This window comes from Mobula hypostoma, chromosome 20 (assembly GCF_963921235.1).
Source record: "Mobula hypostoma chromosome 20, sMobHyp1.1, whole genome shotgun sequence".
Taxonomy (NCBI): Eukaryota; Metazoa; Chordata; class Chondrichthyes; order Myliobatiformes; family Myliobatidae; genus Mobula; species Mobula hypostoma.
The window spans coordinates 12,764,461-12,788,324 of record NC_086116.1 but is presented as its reverse complement, the minus strand read 5'-3'; the positions used below and the strand labels follow the sequence as shown (position 1 = coordinate 12,788,324).

The 23,864-nt window shown below is 40.3% G+C and overlaps 1 protein-coding gene across 11 annotated transcripts in view; it reads left to right on the top strand.

The window, feature by feature from the left end:
* The window catches only part of plekha5 (pleckstrin homology domain containing, family A member 5), a 299,971-nt gene that overhangs the window by 96,767 nt on the left and 179,340 nt on the right, over positions 1-23,864 (top strand). The window contains exon 1 of one of the 11 annotated variants that reach the window (XM_063072409.1): positions 20,856-20,943. The exons of the other annotated variants lie outside the window; for them this stretch is intronic. The gene's annotated coding sequence lies outside the window, so the exon portion shown is untranslated. Of the gene's footprint in view, positions 1-20,855; positions 20,944-23,864 lie in introns of those variants that run through there. 11 annotated transcript variants of the gene reach the window in all.

Sequence of the window (23,864 nt, the reverse complement as noted above, 5' to 3'; positions counted from 1 at the left end):
TTTGCGCTTCACGCTCTTCGCTTCTTTTGAATTCGACATAGTGATTCAATATTTTTTTCAATAAAAACTAGTAAGCTATCTATAGGTTTTGAAACAGATCTTTGTAAATTTTACTTTATGAACACTGTCTGCCAAAGATGGCTGCCGCCGTGATGCAGCTGTACAAACCGGAACAGGAAAGGTGAGGTGACGTAAATTAGTGACGTGCATTGTGGTACTTGAAAAACCGACTAACTAGTTAACAAAAACATTTAGCTAAAAGATTATTTTCAATAAGTATAATTATTAATTACTACATTATTTTAGGTAACTAACCTTTTGTGCGCACATTAATTTCCTTTGTGCACTGGTTGAAAAACGTGTGTGTGCGTGCACATGCACACAGCTCAGAAGGATCATAGGTCATGAACCCATTTACATGTTTTATGGTTTTTATTTTTATTCCCTTTTTGATTACTAGGGTGAAGTAGCTTTCTTACAGTCTGTATTTTGCCTTTGCTTTCCCTTTGGGCTTTAGCCCATCAAAATTTTTTGTATCTTATTGTCTTTTTCATGGTGTACTCAAATTTCCTCAGCAAATCCATTTGCATGTTTACATTTTCGTGTTACCCTTATTCATACTTTAATTTGTGCTTAAACCACCAAATTGATTTTCTACTCACCTCTGCTTGTTTTTATATCAGCTTTAATTTCTAGCTCCCACTTTGATTCCCATTCCCAGTAGAATGCCTTTTCTCTTGGCAAAAGAATTTCCCATTTCTCTTTCATGCTTGTTTCTCTTGGATATCATCCCTTCCATGTGATAACTTGAATTGAAAACTGATGAGGAAATTTGAGTACATCATGAATAAGCCACTAGACCACTTACCTTCTTCTGCTTCCTTCTCTCTGAGGCCATACACTTCCTCTTCTCTACCATTTCCATCTATATGTGGGCTGACCACATAGGTGAAAGCAGAAGCATAATAGTTTCTGTATTTTTAATGTGACCTGAGATCAGGAAGTTCAGTACTTTTTTTATCATCATAATTTTGTTAGCTTATACATTGTGTTTTATAGTTGCAGGAAGAGAAAGAACAATATGGGGAACTTTCTTGCATGGATGAACTACAACAATTGTTCATCCCAGTTTGGCAAAAGAATAAATCAAGGAAGGTAGTGCACCCATGGCTGACAAGAGAAATTAGGGATTGTATCAATTCCAAAGAAGAAGCATACAAATTAGCCAGAGAAAGTGGCTCACCTGAGGACTGGGAGAAATTCAGAGTTCAGCAGAGGAGGACAAAGGGCTTAATTAGGAAGGGGAAAAAAGATTATGAGAGAAAACTGGCAGGGAACCTAAAAACAGACTGTAAAAGCTTTTATAGATATGTAAAAAGGAAAAGACTGGTAAAGACAAATGTAGGTCCCCTGCAGACAGAAACAGCTGAATTGATTATGGGGAGCAAGGACATGGCAGACCAATTGAATAATTACTTTGGTTCTGTCTTCACTAAGGAGGACATAAATAATCTTCCAGAAATATTAGGGGACAGAGGGTCCAGTGAGATGGAGGAACTGAGCGAAATACATGTTAGTAGGGAAGTGGTGTTAGGTAAATTGAAGGGATTGAAGGCAGATAAATCCCCAGGGCCAGATGGTCTGCATCCTAGAGCGCTTAAGGAAGTAGCCCAAGAAATAGTGGATGCATTAGTGATAATTTTTCAAAACTCGTTAGATTCTGGATTAGTTCCTGAGGATTGGAGGGTGGTTAATGTAACTCCACTTTTTAAAAAAGGAGGGAGAGAGAAACTGGGGAATTATAGACCGGTTAGCCTAACATCGGTGGTGGAGAAACTGCTGGAGTCAGTTATCAAGGATGTGATAACAGCACATTTGGAAAGCGGTGAAATGATCGGACAAAGTCAGCATGGATTTGTGAAAGGAAAATCATGTCTGACGAATCTCATAGAATTTTTTGAGGATGTAACTAGTAGAGTGGATAGGGGAGAACCAGTGGATGTGGTATATTTGGATTTTCAAAAGGCTTTTGACAAGGTCCCACACAGGAGATTAGTGTGCAAACTTAAAGCACACAGTATTGGGGGTAAGGTATTGGTGTGGGTGAAGAATTGGTTAGCAGACAGGAAGCAAAGAGTGGGAATAAACGGGACCTTTTCAGAATGGCAGGCGGTGACTAGTGGGGTACCGCAAGGCTCAGTGCTGGGACCCCAGTTGTTTACAATATATATTAATGACTTGGACGAGGGAATTAAATGCAGCATCTCCAAGTTTGCGGATGACACGAAGCTGGGTGGCAGTGTTAGCTGTGAGGAGGATGCTAAGAGGATGCAGGGTGACTTGGATAGGTTGGGTGAATGGGCAAATTCATGGCAGATGCAATTTAATGTGGATAAATGTGAAGTTATCCACTTTGGTGGCAAAAATAGGAAAACAGATTATTATCTGAATGGTGGCCGATTAGGAAAAGGGGAGGTGCAACGAGACCTGGGTGTCATTATACACCAGTCATTGAAAGTGGGCATGCAGGTACAGCAGGCGGTGAAAAAGGCGAATGGTATGCTGGCATTTATAGCGAGAGGATTCGAGTACAGGAAGGAGGTACTACTGCAGTTGTACAAGGCCTTGGTGAGACCACACCTGGAGTATTGTGTGCAGTTTTGGTCCCCTAATCTGAGGAAAGACATCCTTACCTTAGAGGGAGTACAAAGAAGGTTCACCAGATTGATTCCTGGGATGACAGGACTTTCATATGAAGAAAGACTGGATGAACTGGGCTTGTACTCGTTGGAATTTAGAAGATTGAGGGGGGTTCTGATTGAAACGTATAAGATCCTAAAGGGATTGGATAGGCTAGATGCAGGAAGATTGTTCCCGATGTTGGGGAAGTCCAGAACGAAGGGCCACTGTTTGAGGATAGAGCGGAAGCCTTTTAGGACCGAGATTAGGAAAAACTTCTTCACACAGAGAGCGGTGAATCTGTGGAATTCTCTGCCACAGGAAACAGTTGAGGCCAGTTCATTGGCTATATTTAAGAGGGAGTTAGATATGGCCCTTGTGGCTATAGGGGTCGGGGGGTGTAGAGGGAAGGCTGGGGCGGGGTTCTGAGTTGGATGATCAGCCATGATCATAATAAATGGCGGTGCAGGCTCGAAGGGCTGTATGGCCTACTCCTGCACCTATTTTCTATGTTTCTATGTTTCTATAACTGAAAACATGCAAATAAATCTGCACATTGCACATGGATTTTGGACCAGAATTGAATTCTCCTGAATATAGGATTTATATTCAAATAGGAACAATTGATAGCCAAAACCCTGTATCAGGACTGGTAGGAGGGTCTCAACACAAAATGTCTACTATTCCTTTGTCTTCACAGATTCTTTTTAGTGTGCTGAGTTCCTCTAGCGGACTGATCTTTGCTCCATATTATAGTGTGTGCAATTTTTCTGTCTCCATGATGGCCAAGTGTTTGGTTTCCACTTTTCTGTGTGGTTGCCTGGTGATTAAAAGAGAAATTGTTCTTCAAATTGACATGACCTTAAAGAATTATTTTATTTACACAATGGTCATAAGACTGTTAATTTCCTATCTGACTGTCTCAATACCTCCTTCCTCCTTGTGCAATTGGATGTTGAGTTCCTCACTTGCAGACCCCAGACAATTCATATTGGTGTCTCCTCCATAATCTTCATCAACACAGGGGCACCACAAACTACTTGCTTTATACTTATGACTGTGGCTAAGCACATATTCAGATTTGCTGATGACACCACTGCTGTTGGCCAAATCAAAGGCAGTTATGAATCATCATAAAGGAGAGGGATTGAAAATCTAGCTGAATGATGCCACACAACAACCACTCACTCAATATCAGCAAGACCAAGGAGCTGATAATTGACTTCAGGAGGGAGAAAATGGACGACAATGAGCCTGTCCTCATCGGGGGATCAGAGGTGTATGGAGTCAGCAACTTTAAATTCCTTGGTGTTATCATTTCAGAGGAACTCTCCAGCATGTAAGTGCAATTACGAAAAAAGCATGATAGTGCCTCTTATTCCTTAGAAGTTTGCAAAGATTCAGCATGATATCTAATACTTTGACAAAACGTTTATAGATGCGTAATGGAGAGTATATTCACTGGTTACATCACAGGCTGATATGGAAACACCAGTTCCCTTGAATGGAAAATCCTACAAAAAGTAATTGATATGGCTCAGTGTATCATGGTAAAGCCCTCACCACCATTGAGCATATCTACATGGAGTGCTGTTGCAGGAAAGTAGCATCTATCATCCTGACAAAGGGTTCCGGCCCGAAACGTCGACTGATCTTTTCCACGGATGCTGCCCGACCTGCTGAGTTCCTCCAGCGTGTTGTGAGTGTTGCTTTGACCCCAGCATCTGCAGATTATTTTGTGTTATCTATCATCAGGACACCCACCTCCCAAGTTCTCACTGCTGCCATCAGGAAGAAGGTACAGGTGCCTCAGGGCTCTCACTACCAGTTCAGGAACAGTTATTACTCTCAATTTTCTGGCTCTTGAACCAGTGGGGATGACTTCATTCAGTTTCACTTTCCTCATCACTGAACTGTTCTCACAACCTATGGACTTACTTTTAAGGACTCTTCATTTCATGTTCTCGATATTTATTGTTTAATTATTTATTAATGCAATTTATTTTTCTCTAGCTCAAGCTGTTAAAACCTGAGGTACAGGCATAGCCAAGCATGCTCATTCGTCAATTGCTAAGAACCTTCGGACTATTCCAGTGATGTTTAGTATTGTGGCTTTCTGAAGATTTACATAGAAATTACTGTGTAGCCCTAATTGTTTAATGCTATTGTGTAGTGTCTTTGGGATGACACCATTTGTAGATATTACTATCAGGAAATGTATAACTTCTTCATGTTCCAAAATCTTCCATTTTCCTCTTCTAATTCAGCATATTTCTGGTGTTTTTTACTTATTGATTTCTGTATGTTGTATGTTTGGAATGGCTATATCTCGTAAATAAGTTGGTTTTGCTTGTTTATCCTGTTTTTAGTATATCTGGGCAGTTATTATGAATTGTCCTATCTGTAACAATGGATCAGTTATAATATAATTTGTGGTATTTTGATACTAATTCTAAAACTGGTTCAGATTTGTATTTGTAGTAAGGTGTGATGTCATTTATGAGTTCGTATTTTAAAGCAAGCTTTTCATGAATGATGTTTACCGCTTGATTGTGCCTGTGTAAGTAATCAGATTGTGTTAAACTGGTATTATTATTATTATTACTGTTTTTCTACTGTTTGTTGACTTCTACACATTGGCTGTTTGTCCTCCCTGTTGGGTGCAGTCTTTCATTGATTCTATTATGGTTCTTAGATTTAGTGAGTATGCAAGAAAACAAATCTCAGGGTTTTATATGGTGATAGACATGTACTTTGATAATAAATTTACTTTGAACTTTTGTAAAGTTGCAAAAGCTGGCAATGAAGGTGTTTGAAAAAATCGTGAGTTAAATCATGGATGAGAAACTAATATTTGAAATTTTCGCTAATTTATTACAAGTTATCTAAACAAATTCATCATTGATTTCTAACATTCACAAAACTGATAAGCAGGTCTGCAGTTTCAATTATTGTCAACAATTTTTAAGTTTGTTCATTTTTAAGTTTGCATCCTATTTTCCATGACATAATATATTCACTGGGACCATTAGTAGTAAGAACTCTTTTTCAAAAGAACCATACTGTAAACTTTGTTCATCATTATGGGCTGCTATGCAATTTTCATATAGAGACCATTTTAAGTATACTTATGATGAGTATAATTGTACTTCTATTCAGTGAGATAATAGAAACAGTGTATAGAGGCAGAATAAACCATTTGGTCCATCAAGCCTGCTTTGCTATTATGGCTGATTCTGTATCTCACTACTTCCACCCCTCGATGTCAGGAAATTTATCTATCCCCTTAAATATATGTGATGAATTTTCTTCTACAACCCTCTGTGGCAGCAAGTTCCGCCCTTTATGTAAATGTCAGTTCATCTGAGACTTAAATGTCTAACCTTGTATTCTGAAATTTGACTTCTTTGAATCAACCAGTCAGAGGAAACATCTGGTCTGTTTAGCCAGATTAGGATCAATCAGATTCTCTTTTTCGCTCTTAAACAACAAAATACAGATTTTGTTGACCTAATCTCCCATCATATGGCAATGTTACTATTGGCAAAACCTCTCTGATGAACCTTTTATAGCATTCCTTCCATGACATATAAATCCTCTTAGATAATGCGACCAAAAGTGCATATGATACTCCAGCTGTGGTGTGACAAAGGCTCTGTAGCAAGATTTCCTTGTTACTGCTCTCAAATCCTCTTGCAACAAAGACCAGGAAATCCTTTGCTATCTTAACTACTTGCTACACTTGCATGTTTACTTTGAATGACGTTTATAAGAACATGCTGGCCCCTTTGTAGAAGAACATTTCTAATCAAGCATAATTTAAATAATGCTTCATTTCTGATTTTCCTTCCAAAATAGTTAACTTCCCATTTATCCATCTTGTACTACATCTGCCAAGTTTTTGCCCATGTACTCAATCTGTCCAAGTTGCCTTAAACCCTTTTCACTTTCTTTGTGTAATTGACAATTCTTTTCAGTTTAATGTCTTAAGCAACCTTAAGGTATTATTTTCTATTCTCTTACCCAAACCATTAACATACATATTCTGAATAGCTGAGGCTGTAGTACAGATTTCTGCCGTATCACATTAGTTAGTTCCCATCACCAAAAAAGGCCTATTTATTCACTCTCTCCACTGTCAGTTTTCAGGTCATGTTAATATCACATTTTAATTTTGCAGCTTTCTGAAAAGCCAGGTTCACCACATCCACTTATTATCCCTTATCTATTCCACCAATTACATCCTCAAAATGATCCAGTGTTTGTCAAGCACGACTTCACTTCCAAAGTTCATGTTGAATTTGGCTGATCCTGTTGATGTTTTCCAAGTGTCTAAGTATCTCATTCTCTGTATCTGCCTGCTGCATTTCCCTTACTGCTGATGCTGGACTTTTCTTCTCTCTTTTTTTAAATAAAAAGTTTACATTTGCTATCGGCTAATCTGTGGCAACTGTCACATGATCCTTAGAATTCTGGAAAATGATAATCAATGCATCCAGTGCTTCTACAGCTGCCTCCTTTAGCGTCTTGGATGCAAATTATGGGACTCTAGGGATTTATGGTCTTACTGTGCCATTAATTTCTCAAGCATTATTTTCATACTAATTTTCATTTCTTTTAGTTCTTCACCATCATTAGATACTGGATTCCTTAACATTTCTGAAATGCTCTTTGTGTCTTTTTCAGTGAGTACTTTTATAAATTCTCTGCCATTTCCTTGCTCCCCATTATGAATTCTCTTGTTTTTGAACCCTGCATTTGATTGCCCTGGTCTCTTGTGTTTGTAATAGCTTTTATAGTCAACATTTTAAAGTCAACATTGTTAATGAAATGCATCAATACAAATATTGAAAAAACATGCAGCAAAGATAGAATGGTTTTAATGGGGAATTTTACCTTTTGCATCAATAGAGATAAACAAAGAAGGTAAAATCTTTGAGTGTGTTGAGGTCAAACAATATGACCAGAAACAGCAATGAAACAGATTATATTTAATAATTCATCAGAAGTCATATTTAGTTGGGATATTAATATAGTGCAATTTGAATCTAATATATGCCATAAAAGGTATTGATTTCAATATTAGTATAACAAAACAGCAATCCAAGGTGGCTAATTTTTCCAAAATTTTAGATTTTGGAAAGGATAACTTCAGTATGATGGTACATCTACAGCTAATTGGCAAAATTAGTTAATAGATGATATGTAAATAATTGTGCAATGATCACAATGAATTTAATATATTACAGGATGAATTATAGGCTTCTTAGCTCTTTAGGATACATGCCAATGAAACAACTATAGATAGGGAATGAGTTTGATGTTCGAGTTCACCTCCATTCTGGTGTGTTACACCAGCCTTGGAGTTGATGGCATAGATTCACAGTAAATCTAGCAGTGAATGGAAATCTGTAGGCACTCAACAGGAGAGACACAGTCCACCACGATCTGTAACATCGAGGCAACTTGTTTCAGTGGAGATTTTAGACAGGTAAGCTGGGATAGAACATGTGGCATGGTTAAAGGCAATAAAGTGCTAACCTGGCAAAGCTGCGGCAAGATTCCATTCATTTTAAACAGCAAAAGCAGCATGCTATGGACAGAGCTAAGCAAATCTATGCCCAGCAAGTCAGATCAAAGCCTGAAAATCCTGCCACATATGGTTATGATGAACAATTTAAAGAAAACAGAGAGGGCAGATCTTGGGAAGTAAGTGCATAGTGCATTTCCAATTAGAAATGAAGAGGAAATGTCTGCCATGGTCTTACACTGAAGACCTACATTCATACACTAATCTTTATTCAATCTAATCCTCTCTCCATCATTTCAAAGAATGGCGAAGTACATTGGATAGACTTAAATGTACTCTCAACAACATCCCAGTTAGAAGTGCTAAAGACCATGAGTAATTCTTTCACTTGCCAGTTTGTTTCAGAACACCCAAAAATGCTGACTATAGACACTGGGGAAACTTCAGACCAATATTACGTGGAAATTCTTGAAAATGGCATAGACAGTTCTTAATTGCTGACCTATGAACCTGCTCATTGCTGCTCAGATTGGATTCCATTAAGATCATCGGGCTTCAGACTTAATTGCAGCTGTTGCCCAGAGGGTTGGAGAGAGTGACAGTCCTTGATATCAGAGCAGCATTTATTCAAATATGGTTTCAGGCAGCTTAAGTAAAATTCAAGCCACCGAAAATGAAATTCTCCGCTCTTTTAGATTATACCGAACAGTGTTTGATGGCAATCAGCTCAGTGCTAGGGCTAGGGGTTAAATAGAGCAGCATGTTGGTTGAACTATCTTTAGCAATTGAATTGACTTTATTACTTACATTCTCCATAAACATGAGGTGTAAAAATCTTCACATGACGTCTCCATCTAAATGTGCAATGTGCAGTTTATAGTAATTTATAATAAATAGTATGTACAACAATATAGAATACAAATACAGTTGTGTCAGCATGGCTGATGGCTTGGTGGAGAAGCTGTCCGGGAACCTGTTGGTCCTGGCTTTTATGCTTTGGTACCGTTTCCCAGATGGTAGCAGCTGGAACAGGTTGTAGTTGGGGTGACTCAGGTCCCCAATAATCCTTCTGCCCTTTTGACACACCTATCTTTGTAAATGTGCTGAATAGTGAGAAGTTCACATCCACAGATGCACTGGGCTGTCTGCACCACTCTCTGCAGAGTTCTGTGATTGAGGGAAGTAGAGTTCCCATACCAGGCATGATGCAGCCCATCAGGATGCTCTCAATTCATAACAGGATTCCCTCCCACAATATCAGGAGTGGAGATTTTTTCTGATGTGCAGTGAACTGTTCCATAAACAGTTTGTCCAGGAAAACATTCAGACATCAGTGGTAAGTTTTGATCATAGAATAATGTGCCAATAAGTTCAAGTTTAATTGTCATTCAACCGTACATGAACATTTCTGAATACAGTCAAACAGACCAAGGTGAAAAATGCAGTACTAACAGACATACACAGCACAAGACACATATAGGGATACTATTACAGCTACAGAAAGGGTGGGTAATGTAGCAGGGTCCTCTTTTGAGTCAGTATGGGTAGAAGTCGCCAACAGGAAGGGAGCAGTTACTCTATTGGGAGTGTTCTATAGGCCCCCTGGTAGCAGCAGAGATACCGAGGAGCAGATTGGGAGGCAGATTTTGGAAAGGTGCAAAAATAACAGGGTTGTTATCATGGGTGACTTTAACTTCCCTAATATTGATTGGCACCTGATTAGTTCCAAGAGTTTGGATGGAGCAGAGTTTGATAAGTGTGTCCAGGATGAATTCCTGTCACAGTATGTTGACAGGCCGACTAGGGGGAATGCCATACTAGATCTAGTATTAGGTAACGAAATGGGTCAGGTCACAGATCTCTCAGTGGGTGAGCATCTGGGGGATGGTGACCACCACTCCCTGGCCTTTAGCATTATCATGGAAAAGGATAGAATCAGAGAGGACAGGAAAATTTTTAATTGGGGAAGGGCAAATTATGAGGCTATAAGGCTAGAACTTGCAGGTGTGAATTGGGATGATGTTTTTGCAGGGAAATGTACTATGGACATGTGGTCGATGTTTAGAGATCACTTGCAGGATGCTAGGGATAAATTTGTCCCAGTGAGGAAGATAAAGAGTGGTAGGGTGAAGGAACCACGGGTGATAAATGAGGTGAAAAATCTAGTCAGATAGAAGAAGGCAACATACATGAGGTTTAGGAAGCAAGGATCAGATGGGTCTATTGAGGAATATAGGGTAGCAAGAAAGGAGCTTAAGAAGGGCTGAGAAGAGCAAGAAGGGGGCATGAGAAGGCCTTCATCAATTATGTGAAGAACAAAAGGATGACAGGAGTGAAGGTAGGACAGATTAGAGATAAAGGTGGGAAGATGTGCCTGCAGGCTGTGGAAGTGAGCGAGGTCCTCAATGAATACTCCTCTTCGGTATTCACCAATGAGAGGGAACGTGATGACGGTGAGGACAATATGAGTGAGGTTGATGTTCTGGAGCATGTTGATATTAAGGCAGAGGAGGTGTTGGAGTTATTAAAATACATTAGGATGGATAAGTCCCCGGGGCCTGACGGAATATTCCCCAGACTGCTCCACGAGACAAGGGAGGAGATTGCTGAGCCTCTGGCTAGGATCTTTATGTCCTTGTTGTCTATGGGAATGGTACCGGAGGATTGGAGGGAGGCGAATGTTGTCCCCTTGTTCAAAAAAGGTAGTAGGGATAGTCCGGGTAGTTATAGACCAATGAGTCCCAATACGTCTGTGGTGGGAAAGTTGTTGGAAACGATTCTTAGAGATAAGATCTGTGGACATTTAGAGAATCATGGTCTGATCAGGGACACTCAGCATGGCTTTGTGAAGGGCAGATCATGTCTAGCAAGCCTGATAGAGTTCTTTGAGGAGGTGACCAGGCATATAGATGATGGTAGCACAGTGGATGTGCTTTATATGGATTTTAGTAAAGTTGGTGGTGGTGTAGATATTGTAGAGGATTGTTGAAGATTGCAGAGAGACATTGATAGGTTGCAGAAGTGGGCTGAGAAGTAGCAGATGGAGTTCAACCCAGAAAAGTGTGAGGTGGTACACTTTGGAAGGACAGACTCCAAGGCAGAGAACAAAGTAAATGGCAGGATACTTGGTAGTGTGGAGGAGCAGAGGGATCTCGGGGTACATGTCCACAGATCCCTGAAAGTTGCCTCACAGGTAGATAGGGTAATTAAGAAAGCTTATGGGGTGTTAGCTTTCATAAGTCGAGGGATAGAGTTTAAGAGTCGCAAGGTAATTATGCAGCTCTATAAAACTCTGGTTAGGCCACACTTGCAGTATTGTGTCCAGTTCTGGTCGCATCACTATAGGAAGGAGGTGGAAACATTGGAAAGGGTACAGAGGAGATTTTACCAGGATGCTGCCTGGTTTAGAGAGCATGGATTATGATCAGAGATTAAGGGAGCTAGGGCTTTACTCTTTGGAGAGAAGGAGGGTGAGAGGAGATATGATAGAGGTGTACAAGATATTAAGAGGAGTAGATGGAGTGGACAGCCAGCACCTCTTCCTCAAGGCACCACTGCTCAATACAAGGGGACATAGCTTTAAGGTAAGTGGTGGGAAGATTAAGGGGGATATTAGAGAAAGGTTTTTTACTCAGAGAGTGGTTGGTGCGTGGAATACACTGCCTGAGTCAGTGGTGGAGGCAGATACACTAGTGAAATTTAACAGACTACTAGACAGGTATATGGAGGAATTTAAGGTGGGGGGTTATATGGGAGGCAGGGTTTGAGGGTCGGAACAACATTGTGGGCCGAAGGGCCTGTACTGTGCTGTACTATTCTATGTCCTATATAGCACATATATTTACAATAGCAGTAACTATACTGTCACAAAAAAGTAATGGTAATATAGCCCAAGTCCCTGAGTATCACATCCTGTAAGTTGGTGCATGGAATGATGTCAGCAAGAACAAACCTACAGCATAGTAGTCATCTCATGCTAATGCAACCACAGACAATGCAAACAACAGAATTCTGCAGATGCTGGAAATTCACGCAACACACATCAAAGTTGCTGGTGAACGCAGCAGGCCAGGCAGCATCTCTAGGAAGAGGTACAGTCAACATTTCAGGCCGAGACCCTTCGTCAGGACTAACTGAAGGAAGAGTTAGTAAGAGATTTGAAGGTAGGAGGGGAGATCCAAAATGATAGGAGAAGACAGGAGGGGGAGGGATGGAGTCAAGAGCTGGACAGGTGATTGGCAAAGGGGATATGAGAGGATCTTGGGACAGGAAGCCCAGGGAGAAAGACGGGTCGGTGGGGGGGGGGGGACCCAGAGGATGGGCAAGGGGTATAGTCAGAGGGACAGAGGGGGAAAAAGGAGAGTTAGAGAAAGAATGTGTGTATGAAAATAAATAATGGATGGGGTACAAGGGGGAGGTGGGGCATTAGCGGAAGTTAGAGAAGTCAATGTTCATGCCATCAGGTTGGAGGCTACCCAGACGGAATATAAGGTGTTGTTCCTCCAACCTGAGTGTGGCTTCATCTTTACAGTAGAGGAGGCCGTGGATAGACATGTCAGAATGGGAATGGGATGTGGAACAGAGTGTAGGTGTTCAGCAAAATGATCTCCCAGTCTGCGTTGGATCTCGCCAATATATAGAAGGCCACATTGGGAGCACCGGATGCAGTATATCACCCCAGCCGACTCACAGGTGAAGTGTCGCCTCACCTGGAAGGACTGTCTGGGGCCTTGAATGGTGGTAAGGGAGGAAGTGTAAGGGCATGTATAGCACTTGTTCCGACGGCGAAGAAAGTGTCCCGAAGGTGTGGAAGGGTCTGGGATAGGGACACCAAATACCTCCTCATGGCGGAGAGGGTCGCCTTCAGAGCTTGACGGGAGAAGCGACGAGAGGCAGAGTCAATAAAATGTGAGTACCAATCCAGCTTGTCTTCCTCTGAACGAACACGGGAGGGAGCAAGCCCCCAACCCAGCATGGATGCCCGCTGTGTCACACCACCTCTGGCATCTCTTCCCCTAGATGGCTGCAACATGCTACCTAGTGGCACATGCGTCTGGTCCGCACCGCAACAGGTTCCCGCCATTGGTCTCGCCAACAAAACAGTGAACCAGATTTGCAGTTTTCTACATTATCAATGTTCAACAGGCTGTCGTGATCACTAGAATAATATCCAAGACAATCACTCACGCGTGTGCGTGCGTGCACACACACACACCTCTGCCATGCACCACCTCAGACATGCTCCTGTAGCAGGCTGCAACACAGTCCGCAACAAGTCCAGCTTGATCACTATCAATTAACGATCTGTGTCTCCTAATTACAAACTTCTTGCCATAGGGGGAAGAAAGATCTTTCCTGATTACTCTGCTAAGACTTCTCTCAAAATTGCCTGCCTCTATCAAATCCCTCTTCATCCTTTGTTTGAGAGAAATGAATTCAGTCTAGTTTGTTGTAAACACATGAGATTCTACAGATGCTGGACATCAGAGTGGCGGGCACAAAACTCAGCAGGTCAGGCAGCGTCTATGGAAAGGAATAAACGGTCAATGTTTTGGGCCAAGACCCTTCATAAAGGACTCAGGATCAAAAGCAGACCTAGTCTGTTTCTCACTCTAATTATTACTTTCCTGCCTTGGTAATATCTTAAAACCTCTTTAGACTTGGAGATATCACAGCTTCCTAGACTGTAAAACTACAATACACATCTATACAACCATGTGTTAGGGCGCAGCAAGAATACTGCATGCAGGTCTGATTGGATTGTTGTACTGGAGAGGTACAAAGGTCATTCACCAGGAAGATGCCTGGGATGGGCCATTTCAGATCTGAGGAAAGACAGGGTAGGCTGAGTTTGTTTGGTTTCATTTAAAGATGGCAAAGACTGAACAAGTCTCCAGCCAAAATAAAGATATCATTCAAATAAATAGAGGTGAGGGAGGAGATGTATTTGGACTGGAATTAAAAAGTGCTTTTCTTATTCTGCAAGAGAAAGACTAGTTTGAACTTGTGCAGGTTGCCACTGAATAGTCAAAGAAGCTGTTCTATGTAATAATGTGTTTAACCAGATAAAGGAGGGTGGTTGTTGAGGACAAATAGTTGGAGCTCTGTTCACTGAAGAAGCAAGGCCCTTTCATGATTTAGTTTTTCTGATTAGAAACTGGAGGCCTTGATAGATTATATGCTCTCCACACATCATTTATTTTAGTGAGATCTGAACTGCAGACACTTGATTATAAGTAATTGCATAAACTTTGGATATATTCTCTGTAATTCAGAAGAATAACTAATATGATGTTTTGGAGGTATTAAGGAGATTTCAGATTAGGTAGAGAAACTATTTTTGTTAGCTGAAGTGCTCAGGATTTGGAAGTCACTTAAATTGGGAGATAGGCTTTTTATTAGTGTTGCTAGGAAGTGTTTTTGTGTGGAAAGGCTGATACGAGTCTGGAAAGCACGGCAACAACAGGTAAATGGAGTTTGGCCATCTTCAGTGAGATTCTTATTGAATGCATTTTGCATTCAGCATTTTGGATCCAGCTTTTGTCGCTGTCTCTTTACATCTTCGGGTCTAAGAAAATTATCCTACCAATGTGCTCTTGTGGTTTACTAAATTTATTTTGATTCTTAGTATTAACCTTCATTCCTGTGTAGCCTCTGTGATGGAAATTGCATCTGAACTTCTCATTGCAATTATGCTCTCATATTCAAAGTTACATTGTCAGCTTGAAGTGCATGGGAAATTTTTTGATGTTTGACTTCATTTCCCTTCTAAAAAGAAGGTGCTACACATGAATATAAACTTTGAAAATTTGGATTGAATTAGATCGGCAAGCTTACACTCATTTTCTCCTAACATCTCAATCCATTCACCAAAAGATTGCAATTTTCCTTTATATCTTACATGGCATGCCATAGAAATCTGATAAGTAATATATTTGGCTCGGTTACTTTATGGTAACTGCAGGCAGATCTCTCTGCTATCTGCCTTGAGGATTTAATCACTTAATATCTGTGCCTAAAAGAGCTACTTCCTGAATTGCATTGTGAATTCTGACCATCGGGAGGCACAGCGAGCATGAATTTCCTGTGCACTTCAAGGTGACTATGTGACAACTCCTTGAGAAATGCAGAGAGCAGTATCAACCTCCGTACAATGCCGTTTTTGACCTCGTGACAGTCTTTCACTCCATTTTTTTTTGGGAAGGACGTTGGAGCGTAGTATTCAAGATTGTCTCCATCTTGCATCTTTTTCATGAAAGCATGCAAGCTGTGATCTTAGTCAACAGGTTCAGAACAGACACAATCTCATTGCAGAATAATGTGAAGCAAGATACCCATCGTCACCCCAGCACTTTCCTCAATCTGTGTAGCTGCATCTCACCTCCAGGAATCTTACTGTTGGGACAGAGCTAATTTACAGAGCAGGTCAGAAACTGTTCAACCTACATTGCCTCCATTCCAGAATTAAGGTTGCTCCAACTTTAGTAATCAAGATGCAGTCTACAGGTAAAGCCTCCACAGGTGCCTGTTTTGGCCATGGAGCTGCAAAATATTGTTGGGTTTTTCATTAAATCACAGGGAAGAACGGGCCCTACACTTAAGATTTGCAAACCAAAAAACCTCTATCAACTTACTTTTCAAAGTTCAAAGTAAGTGTCTTATCAAAGTACATGTGTGTCACCAGATATGACCCTGAGATTCATTTTCTAGTGAGCGTACTCAATAAATTCAATAACCATGATAGAATCAATGAAACACCGCACCGACAGGGCAGACAACCAGTGTGCAAAAGATGACAAACTGCAAACGAAAAAAAATAAATATAAATAAGCAATAAATATTGAGAGCTTGAGATGAAGACTCCTTGAAAGTGACTCATTTAGTTGTAGGAACAGTTCAGTGGTGGGCAAGTAAAATCGTGAGAGGTTTTTTCCTCTGGTTCAGAAGTCTGATGGCTGAGGGGCAATAACTGTTCCTGAATCTAGTGGTGTGAGCCTAGAGGATCCTGTACCTTCTCTCTGATGGCAGCACTGAGAAGACTGCATGAACTGGGTGGTGGAGATCCCTGATGATGGATGTTGTATTCCTGCAATAATGCTGCTTGTAGATGTTCTCAATAGTGGGGAGGGCTTTGCCCACGATGGGCTGGACCATATCTACTACTTTTTGTGGGATTTTCCATTCAAGAGCCTTGTTATTTCCATACCAGGCTGTGAAACAGTCAGTCAATATACAGTGTCCCCCGCTTTTCGAACGTTCGCTTTATGAAACCTTGCTGTACAAAAGACCTACATTAGTTACCTGTTTTCGCTAACAGAAGGTGTTTTCACTGTTACGAAAAAAGGCAGCGCATGCCCCGAGCAGCCTCCCCTGGAACTGCATTCTAGCCGGTATTGCTTAAACACGTGCCTGTGAGCGGCCATTAGCAAGATGAGTTCTAAGGTATCGGAAAAGTCTAAAAGAGCTCATAAAGGTGTTACACTTAGCACAAAACTAGGCATAATTAAAGCGTTTCAGTCGTGGTGAACAAAGTGAGTTTGGCTTGTGGAAGTTGACGAAGATGATGTTGAAGAGGTTTTGGCGTCCCATGACCAAGAACTGATAGATGAACAGCTGAGGAAAGGAAGAGGAAAGGATAACAATCGAAACCAAATGTAGTAGCGAATGGACTGAAAGTGAAGTCGTCCAGGAACTGAACGTGAAGCAACTGCCTGAGAGTTTCGCTGAAATAATTGCAGAAAAGTATGACTTTAACTTTGAAAGGGTACGCCGGTTTAGGCCATATTTGCAAGATGGTTTGAGTGCTTACAAAGAACTGTATGATAGAAAAATGCTCAAGGCTAAGCAGTCAAGCATACTGTCATTTTTTAGGTCTTCCACATTAGCCACAGCAGACGATGAACTTCGACTTTCGACATCGAGGCAGGCAGATCAGAGGTGATTGCCGATTGTGTCGCCTCTGATCTGGGCTGACATTTACGTGCCGGGCGGCACCTAATTAATTAGCTTGTTTATTTCGGCTTTTTTCTTAAAGATGTGCTGGGTGCATCCCGTCTACTGCTGCACCACTGCATGCTTCGCGGATCAGTATCGGTCCGCGGCCTGGAGGGTGGGGACCACTGCACCACCCCAGCCTCTGACGACTCAGCCTAACACACCATCATCAGTGTACTGGGCGCTGTCTTCCCGATTCCAGTAAGTGATACTACACTGTACATACATTATTTCTACTTTATATAGGCTGTGTATTTTTATGTGTTATTTGGTATGATTTGGCAGCTTCATAGCTTAAAGTTTACTGGAGAGAGTGTTTCTGCCGAGAGCGCTTGCGCCGTGTTTCTGCCGAGAGCACTTGCGTGAGATTTTCGCTACGGAGAACAGTGCGGCAATGATTGTAGAGAAGTATTTCTACTTTATATAGGCAGTGTATTTATTATATCATTCCTGCTTTTACTATATGTTACTGTTAGGTTTGATGTGTTATTTGGCATGATTTGGTGGGTAATTTTTTGGGTCTGCGAACACTCACAAATTTTCCCCATATAAATAAATGGTAATTGCTTCTTCACATTATGACATTCCGGCTTACGAACCGTTTCATAGGAACGCTCCACCTTTGGATGGCGGGGGAAACCTGTACTCTCCACTGCACTTCTGCAGAAGCTTGTCAAAGTTTGAGATGTCACGCTGAGTCTTCACAAATTCCTCATGAAGTAGAGGTGTTGCTGTGCCTTCTTTGTAATATCACTTACCTGGTGGGCTCAGGACAGGTCATCCAACATAATAAGACAGAGAAATTTAAAGTTGCTGACCTTCTCCACCTCTGATCCTCTGATGAGAACTGCCTCATGGTCCTCTGGTTTCCTTCTCCCAAAGTCAATAATCAACTCCTTGGCCTTGCTGACATTGAGTAAGAGATTGTTGTTATGGCACCACAAAGCCAAATTTTCAGTCTTCTTCCTATATGTTGATTTATCACCATCTTTGATTTGGCTTACGACAGTGGTGTCATCAGCAAACCTGAATATGGCATTCGAGCTATGCTTAGCCACACAGTCTTAGGTGGAAAGTAATTAGAGCAGGGAGCTAAGCACACAGCCTTGTGGTGTACCTGTGCTGATAGAGATAGTAGAGGAGATGTTGTTGCCAATCCAAACTGGCTGGGATCTGCAAGTGAAAAAATCAAGGTTCCAATTGCACAGGAGGTATTGAGGCCAAGTTCTTTAAGCTTGATGATTAGTTTTGAAGAGATGATGGTATTTAATGCTGAGCTGTAGATAAAGGACATCCTGATGTACTGTGTGCAGCTTTGCTGTTCAGATATTCCAGGATTGAGTACAAAACCAATGGAATGGCATCTACTATGGACCTGTTGGACCAGTAAGCACCAAGTCACTTCTCAGGCAGGAGTTGATATGTTTCATTATCATCTTCTTAAAACATTTCATGACTGTGTATATAAGTCCTATAGGACTTCATTGAGGCAAGTTGTCACTTTCTTCTTAGGCACTGGCATAATTGAAACTTGCTTGAAGCAGATGGGTACTTCAGACTGCTGAAGCAAGGGGTTAAAGATTTCAGTGAACACTCCATCCAGTTGATCAGCACAAGTCTTAGTACCTGGCCAGGTACCATCTGGGTTAGAGGCTTTCCGTGGGTTCACCCTCTTGAAGGATGCACTTACATTAGCCTCAGAAATTGAAATCACAGGATCACTGAGAGTTCTACAGCACTGTCTTCAACATTAAAGGTTCATTGCAAGACCCTGGGAGAAAATGTGGACAGTTTTCCATATATGAGGAACCACTTTTAATGCAAAATGGCATAGATGATGAAGTTCACAGTCACCTTCACAGTCAACTCTGGGGAAAAGTGTTTTTTAAAGATTGACCTCAAATTCACTTCAGGAAGGTTTACTGGGCCCTGCCCTCCCATGTACTTTTGAGTCATGGGCTACCTATGGAGGAAACCTCAGTGGTACCACTAATGCTGCTTGACAAGATTATTCAAATCCACCTGGAAGATAAATGTACCAATATCAGTATTCTCTACCACATCTCCCGCATTGAAACGCAAATTTCATTTGGCTAGCTGCAAGTGAAGGTTACATGTTTGACACAAGGTTCCCAAAACTGACACTTTATTTTATGGATGTTGAGCTTGCATATTTTCCGTTTGTGTTTTCTCCAGATGCTCCATTTTCCTCCTAAAGGAGTGCAGACTTGTTCATTAATTACCTCTGTTGTGGAGGTGAATGGCAGAACTGGAGGGAACTGATGAGAATGTGAGGAGATGGTAATAGGATTAGTGTAGAATTAATGTCAATGAGTGTTTGATCTGTTTCCATACTTGGTAAGTCTATGATAAAATATCTGAAATAGGTAAGTTCATATTTACAGAGTGTTGAACACATGCTCTCATTTCAGACAGGAAGTTCTGTACCATTGTGTTCTTTGTTCTGAAAGATATCTTGTTTTTAAATTTAAAAAGAGTTGCTTTTATTTAAATAGAAGTTAGAAGCAATATTGTATTCTATTCTGTGACTAATGTTCATATTTTTCAGAGGACATCTTGATTGGTGTCGACAAATTGGGCTTTAAAGGGCCTATGTCCACATTGTATAACTCTGCCTTTCAACCTACAAATCCTTGTAGACCACTTCTGTATACATTTATACAGGGAAGTATGTTCCTTGTAATTTCTACTCAATGCACATTTCCAGAAGTTCAGTTCAGTTGTAAAATTTTAGCTGTGTTAATGAATAAGCTAACATAGTTTATTGCTTTTGCATTTTAGTGTATTTTTGAAAGGCATTGTAAGGTACAAATTTAATATGAACAGAGAATAATAGATGCCTGTGCACATTAAAAATGCAGTCATCGCATTGCTTTCAGTGTCTTTAAAAAGAGAACAAAGTTAGTGGATTTCATAAGGCATTATATAAGACTTAATTAACAGTGTTTCAAACCAAACAACTGAAATCAATGCAATATTATAAATTGCATAGTATGCTTGCGTGAGGGTTAAATAGTTTGTTCCCAAAGGTAGGGTGGTCGTACTTTGGAAGATTGTTTGTGTTCATTCCGAGATAGAAGCTAGATAGGATTAGAGTTAGTTTTTCACCCTGACTTCTGATATGATAGGTCAGGACCACTAATGACTCAAAGTTCTGTGGAAAAAGTCATGTAAATGTTTACAAAAAAAATTCAGACTTCACTATTGCGGAATTAGTGGTGGTTGTACGATAAATCTGTTCTACCCACACTACCATAAAGGTTCGCTGAAATGTGTTGTCTTCAGAACAGATTAATACAATTTCTATTAAATGCATAAGCCAATGTCTTTTTTTTAACATTTGATAATTTGATATTTTGTGTATGCAGTAAATGAACTATATGTTTGCAAGGTATGAAACAGAACTGTTTCACATAATGTAGCATTGAAATGACATCATGCACAGTGTCGAGTTTCAGTTCCTGCAAAGCAGCTTGACAGCTGTGATGCTTTATTTCTCTCTCTTCGGGCATTAGATTGCTCACTGGGGAACCTCTTCAAAGAAACGGGATCCATTTCAGGACTTAGCAAATACTGCATCTTGACAGATGTCGGGAGTTCAGCAAAAGGATTGAATTACCTTGAACACTAAAGTCTGACTTTGTGCTGTGATTTTGTTTTTATTTGCTGGTTTAGTTGCTGGAATTGTGCAGCATACCAAGGCAATTGGTTAATACAATGTAAGTATGATTTTGATCAGAAGAACTACACTGTATCCAGGTTGCATGTTGCATTTATGTAGATTTTTTGCCGAAAAAATTCTTTTACAAAGATTGAGATTCTACATTGTTTTTCAGTTATATATATATATATATATGCCTTTAGTATATAGATGAAAGTCTTTAAGTTCAAGCAATAATTTAAAAGCTATAGTGCTTGAACTGCAAGCAAAATAAATTCGCTTGAAATTTGAAAAGAGCGTCAGACATTTGGCACTGTTTGTTCCGATCACTGGTGACAGATTATATGCCTCTGCGATTTGATGATTGTTAGTTGTTCTATAGACTGGTAGAAGCCTGCAACCAGCATTGGGAACAGAAACAGATTAGAAGTACGATTGTCTGGTAAATTCGTAGATAAGCACATTACAAGCAATTCAGGGTGGAGAGGAATTTAGAAGGAGATTTGATTAGCCTTATTAATCTTATTCTGCAACTTGTAAACTTGAGATGTAATTCATATTTGTGGGAATATTTAGCTTCATGGTTCATTTTACAAAATTTGTTATATGGGTCAAATGCTTTGTATGGATTTTACTGTTAATTCATTAAACTATAATGAATGAAGCTTTAAACTGAAGTATATTTACATATTGCAGTCCCTAAAATCAGTTTTAAAAGGCATAATAAACACATCAATGCCATCTTTTTAACACATTTTTCTCTTCATAAATTTGTGCTAACAGTGATGTTTTTCAGTGTTTAACATTTTTTAAAAACTGCAACATGTTTTAATCGCGGGTGGGGGAATAGAAAATTCTGGAGACTTGATTGTCTTTTCATTTTACCATGTATTTTAATGGAATTCATTCAGATTAATGTTTACTGGAGATAGTGTTGAGATATTTGGTTGGGCTCCATTTTTGATGTTATGGAATGCTGTATAGCAATCATGCAACTTAGCATGTTCCAAATATCCCCCGAGGTTTTCCAGTTTGAGTAGTATTGGTAAAAGAAAGAAACTATTTATTTGCATTTCTTACTTACTGTATCTATTGGTATTGGGGCTTCACAAGGCCTGCATCTATTGGCCACCTCTAATTACACAAGAGCTACATGCTTAAGCTCCTGCTTTCTCCTTCTGGTGCAGGTACTCTCAGAATGCTGGTGTAGAAGTAGTTTCAGGGTTTTGACCCAGCAGTGGTGAAGGAATAACAGTATAGTTCTGGGGTAGGTAGTGTGCGTCCTGAAGGGGGAGCTTCCCATGGATTTGAAACCGCTATTGCTCTTGGTGGCAGAGGCTCTGAGTTTTTGTATTACTGCAGTGCATTTAATTGGTGTTACTGGCTGTGACCGCTATGTATTAGATTTAATATTTAGTGTGGTGAATGACATTCTGGTCCACCTAGGGTACTTTATCCTGCTAGATATTGAGTTTCTTGACATCTGTTGGTAATGGCAGATGGATTAAACTGATTCTGATTCTGAAATGTGATGGATTGATACACTCCTGGTATTAAAGATTTGAGGTGTCGGGTGATGAATCACTCACTGCAAGCTATCCTCGCTTCAACCTGCCCTTGTTGGCAATATATTTGTGTGTCTGGACCAGCTTAGTTTCTGGTCAACAATACCTCTAATATATTAATAGTAGAGACTAAGTGACAAATGCCATTGAATGTCAAAGACAGATGATGAGACCACCTCTTGTTACAATTGGTCTTTGTGGTATAAGTTTTACACACCATTTAACAGTCCATGCCTCAATGTTGTATGGGTCATGTTGCATGCAGGCATGTGCCACTTCATTTGCCAAGGAGTTACAAGTGTAATTAATGTTGTAAAGTCATCAGTAATTGGCCCAGCTGCTCACTTTATGATAGATCATTGATAAACCAATGGAAGGTGGTTGAGACTAGGAGCAGCACAAACAGAATGCTGGAGAAATTCACCAAATCAAGAAGTATCTATGTAGGGGAGTAAACAATTGGTGTCTCAGGCCAAGATTCTTCATCAGGACTCTGCTGAAGAGTAGGACATTTTGAGACTCAGGACACTGCATTTGTGTTCTGGGAATAGAATGTTTGCACCTCAAGCAATGCTGAAGAAACAATATAGTTTGAGTGGAAATTGCAGTTTTATTTTCTTTTAGTATTGGTAAATTCACTTTTAATCTGTAGTACCAATTAATGTATCATGCATGTTCCAGCTGGAACTCACTTTAAACCCATCTAACATTGATAGAATGTTTCTTCCAAATCTTCTTTTTCATATCCCTTGTTTCCAATCCCAATTTTGCATTCCAGTGAGTCGTGTAGGGTGTGTTGTACATATAGGCTCGGTTGTGCATATAGGCATTGGCTGTTTCAGTTGCACTGGAGCTGTGAGCACAGTTGGACATTGTGCAATCATCAGTGAACACCCCCACATGTGACCTTGGGATCGAAGAAAGGTCATGGATCATTGGAACTTTGGATCAAATCAGCTCCTTTAATTTTCCCTTTCCCAGACTGTGATAAGTGGGGCATTGATGCTGTTGGATTTATGTCCTTGAATTGAGATCACGCTGATAATGTTATTGTGCAGTTCCTTGTTTTCTTTTTATGAACCCAACAGTGAGTGACTCCATTACTCTTGTTTTACAACATCCTTTGATTTACATTTCCACTCAGTTAAATTTCAGGATCTTTGCCCAGCCTAATCCAAATGATGATATATACACATGTGACACCCTGACATGGATCTACATGTTTTTCCCATCTTGGTTGCTCTCCTGGTGTCATCAATTCACTGTTTTAATCATATTTTCTCTCATTGAAGTGTTTTTTTCCAGCAATATCCCATGCCTTGTGTGTTATTCTCTTCAGAATCCTACTCAAAACCTTTTACTATTAACTTTGCCTGTTTCCTACATGATCATTGTTCTTTCTTATTTGTCCAAG